Below are 7,182 nucleotides of genomic sequence, written 5' to 3'. Positions count from 1 at the left end.
ACTCACTCACCACTCACCAACTCACCAACTCACTCGACCAACTCACTCACCACTCACCAACTCACTCACCAACTCACTCACCAACTCACCAACTCCCTCACCCCCTCCCTCACTCACCAACTCACTCACCAACTCGCTCACCACCTCCCTCACCAACTCACCACCTCCCTCGCCAACTCACCACCTCCCTCGCCAACTCACCATCTCCCTCACCACCTCCCTCACCACCTCCCTCACCACTCACTATCCCCCTCACCACCTCCCTCACTCACCAACTCACCAACTCACTCACCAACTCACTCACCAACTCACCAACTCCCTCACCACTCACCAACTCCCTCACCACCTCCCTCACCAACTCACTCACCAACTCACCCACCCACCAACTCACCAACTCACCACTCACCACTCACCCACCACTCACTCACCAACTCACTCATCAACTCACCAACTCACTCACCAACTCACCAACTCCCTCACCACCTCCCTCACTCACCAACTCACCAACTCACTCACCACTCACCACTGACCAACTCACTCACGAACTCACTCACCAACTCACTCACCACTCACCAACTCACTCACCAACTCACTCACCAACCCACCAACTCACTCACCACTCACCAACTCACTCACCAACTCACTCACCACTCACCAACTCACTCACCAACTCAGTCACCACTCACCACTCACCCACCAACTCACTCACCAACTCACCAACTCACCCACCAATTCACTCACCACTCACCAACTCACCAACTCCCATTCACCAACTCACCAACTCACTCACCAACTCACCAACTCACTCACCACTCACCACTCACCAACTCCTCACCAACTCACCAACTCACTCACCAACTCACTCACCACTCACCAACTCACTCACCAACTCACTCACCAACCACTCACCAACTCACTCACCACTCGCCAACTCCCTCACCACCTCCCTCACCAACTCACCAACTCACTCACCAACTCACCAACTCACTCACCAACTCACTCACCACTCACCAACTCACTCACCAACTCACTCACCAACTCACTCACCAACTCACTTACTCACCAACTCACTCACCAACTCACTCACCAACTCACTCACCAACTCACTCACCAACTCACCAACTCACTCACCAAGTCACTCACCACTCACCAACTCACCAACTCACTCACCAACTCACTCACCAACTCACTCACCAACTCACTTACTCACCAACTCACTCACCAACTCACCAACTCACTCACCAACTCACCAACTCACTCACGAACTCACTCACCACTCACCAACTCACTCACCAACTCACTCACCAACTCACTCACCACCCACTCACCAACTCACTCACCAACTCACCAACTCACCAACTCACTCACCAACTCACCAACTCACTCACCACTCACCACTGACCAACTCACTCACCAACTCATTCACCAACTCACCAACTCACTCACCAACTCACCAACTCACTCACCACTCACCAACTCACTCACCAACTCACCAACTCACTCACCAACTCACTCACCACTCACCAACTCACTCACCAACTCACAACTCACTCACCAACTCACCAACTCACTCACCAACTCACTCACCACTCACCAACTCACCAACTCACTCACCAACTCACTCACCACTCACCAACTCACTCACCAACTCACTCACCAACTCACCAACTCCCTCACCCCCTCCCTCACTCACCAACTCGCTCACCACCTCCCTTACCAACTCACCACCTCCCTCGCCAACTCACCACCTCCCTCGCCAACTCACCATCTCCCTCACCACCTCCCTCACTATCCCCCTCGCCACCTCCCTCACTCACCAACTCACCAACTCACTCACCACTCACCACTGACCAACTCACTCACCAACTCACTCACCACTCACCAACTCACTCACCAACTCACTCACCAACTCACCAACTCACTCACCAACTCACTCACCAACTCACTCACCACTCACCAACTCACTCACCAACTCACTCACCACTCACCAACTCACTCACCAACTCAGTCACCACTCACCACTCACCCACCAACTCACTCACAAACTCACCAACTCACCCACCAATTCACTCACCACTCACCAACTCACCAACTCATTCACCAACTCACCAACTCACTCACCAACTCACCAACTCACTCACCAACTCACTCACCACTCACCACTCACCAACTCACTCACCAACTCACCAACTCACTCACCAACTCACTCACCACTCACCAACTCACTCACCAACTCACACACCAACTCACTCACCAACTCACAACTCACTCACCAACTCACCAACTCACTCACCAACTCACTCACCACTCACCAACTCACCAACTCACTCACCAACTCACTCACCACTCACCAACTCACTCACCAACTCACTCACCAACTCACCAACTCCCTCACCCCCTCCTCACTCACCAACTCACTCACCAACTCGCTCACCACCTCCCTCACCAACTCACCACCTCCCTCGCCAACTCACCACCTCCCTCGCCAACTCACCATCTCCCTCACCACCTCCCTCACCACCTCCCTCACCACTCACTATCCCCCTCACCACCTCCCTCACTCACCAACTCACCAACTCACTCACCAACTCACTCACCAACTCACCAACTCCCTCACCACTCACCAACTCCCTCACCACCTCCCTCACCAACTCACTCACCAACTCACCCACCCACCAACTCACCAACTCACCACTCACCACTCACCCACCACTCACTCACCAACTCACTCATCAACTCACCAACTCACTCACCAACTCACCAACTCCCTCACCACCTCCTTCACCACCTCCCTCACCACCTCACTCACCACCTCCCTCACTCACCACTCACCAACTCACTCACCAACTCACTCACTCACCAACTCACTCACCACCTCCCTCACCAACTCCCTCACCACCTCCCTCACTCACCACCTCACCAACTCACTCACCAACTCACTCACCAACTCACTCACCAATTCACCAACTCACCAACTCACTCACCAACTCACTCACCAACTCACTCACCACTCACCAACTCACCACCAACTCACTCACCACTCACCAACTCCCTCACCAACTCACCAACTCACTCACCAACTCACTCACTCCCTCACCACCACCATCACCAACTCACCACTCACCAACTCACTCACCAACTCACCAACTCACTCACCACTCACTCACCAACTCACCAACTCACTCACCAACTCACCAACTCACTCACCCCACTCACCAACTCACTCACCAACTCACTCACCAACTCACTAACTCACTCACCAACTCACTCACCAACTCACCAACTCACTCACCAACTCACTCACCAACTCACCAACTCACTCACCAACTCACCAACCCCCTCACCACCTCCCTCACTCACCAACTCACCAACTCACTCACCAACTCCCTCACCACTCACCAACTCCCTCACCACCTCCCTCACCAACTCACTCACCAACTCACTCACCACTCACCAACTCACCAACTCCCTCACCAACTCACCAAATCCCTCACCACCTCCCTCACCAACTCACCAACTCACTCACCAACTCACCAACTCACTCACCAACTCACTCACCAACTCACCAACTCCCTCACCAACTCCTTCACCACCTCCCTCACCACCTCCCTCACTCACCACCTCCCTCACCAACTCACTCACCACTCACCAACTAACCAACTCACCAACTAACTCACCAAGTCACTCACCAACTCACCAACTCGCTCACCAACTCACCAACTCACCAACTCACCACCTCCCTCACCAACTCACCACCTCCCTCACCACCTCCCTCACTCACCACCTCACCAACTCACTCACCAACTCACCAACTCACTCACCAACTCACTCACCACTCACCAACTCACTCACCACCTCCCTCACCAACTCACCACCTCCCTCACCACCTCCCAACTCACCAACTCACCAACTCACTCACCACTCACCACCTCCCTCACCACCTCCATCACCAACTCACCAACTCAAAACCTCCCTCACCACCTCCCTCACCACCTCACCAACTCACTCACCACCTCCCTCACTCACCACTCCACCACCTCCCTCACCAACTCCCTCACCACCTCCCTCCCCACCTCACCAACTCACCACCTCACCAACTCACCACCTCCCTCACCACCTCCCTCCCCACCTCACCAACTCACCACCTCCCTCACCAACTCCCTCACCAACTCACCAACTCACCACCTCCCTCACCACCTCCCTCACCAACTCACCACCTCCCTCACCACCTCCCTCACCAACTCACCACCTCACCCCTCACCAACTCCCTCACCAACTCCCTCACCAACTCACCACCTCCCTCACCAACTCCCTCACCAACTCACCAACTCACTCACCAACTCACCACCTCCCTCACCACCTCCCTCACCAACTCCCACCTCCCTCACCACCTCACTCACCAACTCACCACCTCACTCACCAACTCACCACCTCCCTCACCAACTCACTCACTCTCACCACCTCACTCACCAACTCCTCACCACCTCCCTCACCACTCACCAACTCCCTCACCACCTCCCCTCACCTCCCTCACCACCTCCCCACCTCCCTCACCAACTCACCACCTCCCTCACCACCTCCCTCACCAACTCACCAACTCACCAACTCCCCCCACCACCTCCCTCACCAACTCACCACCTCCCTCACCACCTCCCTCACCACCTCTCACCAACTCACCACCTCACTCACCACTCACCAACTCACCACCTCACCACTCACCACCTCCCTCACCACCTCCACCTCACCAACTCACCACCCTCACCAACTCACTCCTCACCACCTCCCTCACCAACTCACCACCTCCCTCACCACCACCCTCACCAACTCCCTCACCAACTCACCACCTCCCTCACCAACTCCCTCACCAACCCAACTCCCTCACCAACTCACACCTCCCTCACCAACTCCCCACTCACCAACTCCCTCACCAACTCACCACCTCCCTCACCACCTCCCACACACTCACCACCACCTCACCACCCTCACACCACTCACCACCTCCCTCACCAACTCACCACCTCCACACTCACCAAACCTCACTCACCAACTCACCACCCCCAACTACCTCACCACCTCCCACCACCTCCCCTCACCACCTCCCTCACCAACTCACCACCTCCCTCACCACCTCCCTCACCAACTCACCAACTCACCAACTCCCTCACCTACTCCCTCACCAACTCACCACCTCCCTCACCACCTCCCTCACCACCTCCCTCACCAACTCACCACCTCACTCACCAACTCACCAACTCACCACCTCCCTCACCACCTCCCTCACCAACTCACCACCTCCCTCACCAACTCACTCACCACCTCACCAACTCACCACCTCCCTCACCACCTCCCTCACCAACTCACCAACTCACCACCTCCCTCACCACCTCCCTCACCAACTCACCAACTTCACCACCTCCCTCACCAACTCCCTCACCAACTCACCACCTCCCTCACCACCTCCCTCACCACCTCACTCACCACCTCACCAACTCACTCACCAACTCACCACCTCCCTCACCACCTCACTCACCAACTCACCACCTCCCTCACCAACTCACCACCTCCCTCACCAACTCACTCACCATCACTCACCACCTCCCTCACCAACTCACCAACTCCCTCACCACCTCCCTCACCACCTCCCTCACCACCTCCCTCACCAACTCACCACCTCCCTCACCACCTCCCTCACCAACTCACCAACTCACCAACTCACCAACTCCCTCACCAACTCCCTCACCAACTCACCACCTCCCTCACCACCTCCCTCACCACCTCCCTCACCAACTCACCACCTCACTCACCAACTCACCAACTCACCACCTCCCTCACCACCTCCCTCACCAACTCACCACCTCCCTCACCAACTCACTCACCACCTCACCAACTCACCACCTCCCTCACCACCTCCCTCACCAACTCACCAACTCACCACCTCCCTCACCACCTCCCTCACCAACTCCCTCACCACCTCCCTCACCACCTCCCTCACCACCTCCCTCACCAACTCACCAACTCACCACCTCCCTCACCAACTCCCTCACCAACTCACCACCTCCCTCACCACCTCCCTCACCACCTCACTCACCACCTCACCAACTCACTCACCAACTCACCACCTCCCTCACCAACTCACCAACTCACCACCTCCCTCACCACCTCCCTCACCACCTCCCTCACCAACTCACCACCTCCCTCACCAACTCACCAACTCACTCACCACTCACCACCTCCCTCACCAACTCACCAACTCACCACTCACCACCTCACTCACCACCTCACCAACTCACTCACCACTCACCAACTCCCTCACCAACTCACCACCTCACCAACTCACTCACCACTCACCACCTCCCTCACCAACTCACCAACTCACCAACTCACTCACCACTCACCACCTCCCTCACCAACTCACCAACTCACCAACTCACTCACCACTCACCACCTCCCTCACCAACTCCCTCACCACCTCACCAACTCACTCACCAACTCACCACCTCCCTCACCAACTCCCTCACCAACTCACCACCTCCCTCACCACCTCACCAACTCACTCACCAACTCACCACCTCCCTCACCACCTCCCTCACCAACTCACCACCTCCCTCACCAACTCCCTCACCAACTCACCACCTCCCTCACCAACTCACCACCTCCCTCACCAACTCCCTCACCAACTCACCAACTCACTCACCACTCACCACCTCCCTCACCACCTCCCTCACCAACTCACCACCTCCCTCACCAACTCACCAACTCACCACCTCCCTCACCACCTCCCTCACCAACTCCCTCACCACCTCCCTCACCAACTCCCTCACCACCTCCCTCACCACTCACCACCTCCCTCACGATCTTCGCCTCCGCCATTCGCGAGGCGCCGATTTCAAAAAAATGGCGGGAAGCGATGGCAGCCGCGCGTCGCCTCACGCGATTGGCTCGCGCGGCGTCACGTGATGATTCATTTGCGGCGGGGGTGGGGGTGTTGTGAGGGGGAACGGGTGGGGGCTGTGGGTGAGGGGAGGGGCTTTGGTTGGGGGGGGGGTCACGTGGTGCGGGTCCCAGCGCGAGAGTGATGAGGGAGGGGGTGGGGGGAATGAGGGGGAGGGGCTTTGGGTGAGGGGAGGGGCTCTGGATGGAGCGGGTCACGTGGTGAGGGTCTAGGCGACTTAGACAAACATC

At 56.8% G+C, this 7,182-nt stretch overlaps 1 long non-coding RNA gene across 1 annotated transcript; it reads right to left on the bottom strand.

The window, feature by feature from the left end:
* Positions 1–5,091: 5,091 nt before the first annotated feature.
* On the bottom strand, positions 5,092–6,829 carry LOC142923941 (uncharacterized). Its single transcript, XR_012941021.1, has 3 exons — positions 5,613–6,829; positions 5,414–5,457; positions 5,092–5,224 (listed from the first exon to the last, which is right to left on the bottom strand). It is a non-coding gene; the product is annotated as an uncharacterized LOC142923941 (long non-coding RNA).
* Between the last annotated feature and the right edge of the window lie 353 nt (positions 6,830–7,182).

Source organism: Petromyzon marinus, unplaced genomic scaffold, assembly GCF_048934315.1.
Source record: "Petromyzon marinus isolate PM22_M1 ecotype Great Lakes invasive population unplaced genomic scaffold, UKy_Petmar_22M1.pri1.0 PM_Scaffold_91, whole genome shotgun sequence".
NCBI lineage: Eukaryota > Metazoa > Chordata > Hyperoartia > Petromyzontiformes > Petromyzontidae > Petromyzon > Petromyzon marinus.
The sequence above is the reverse complement of the archived record's forward strand: the minus strand, read 5'-3'. Positions and strand labels throughout refer to the sequence as shown.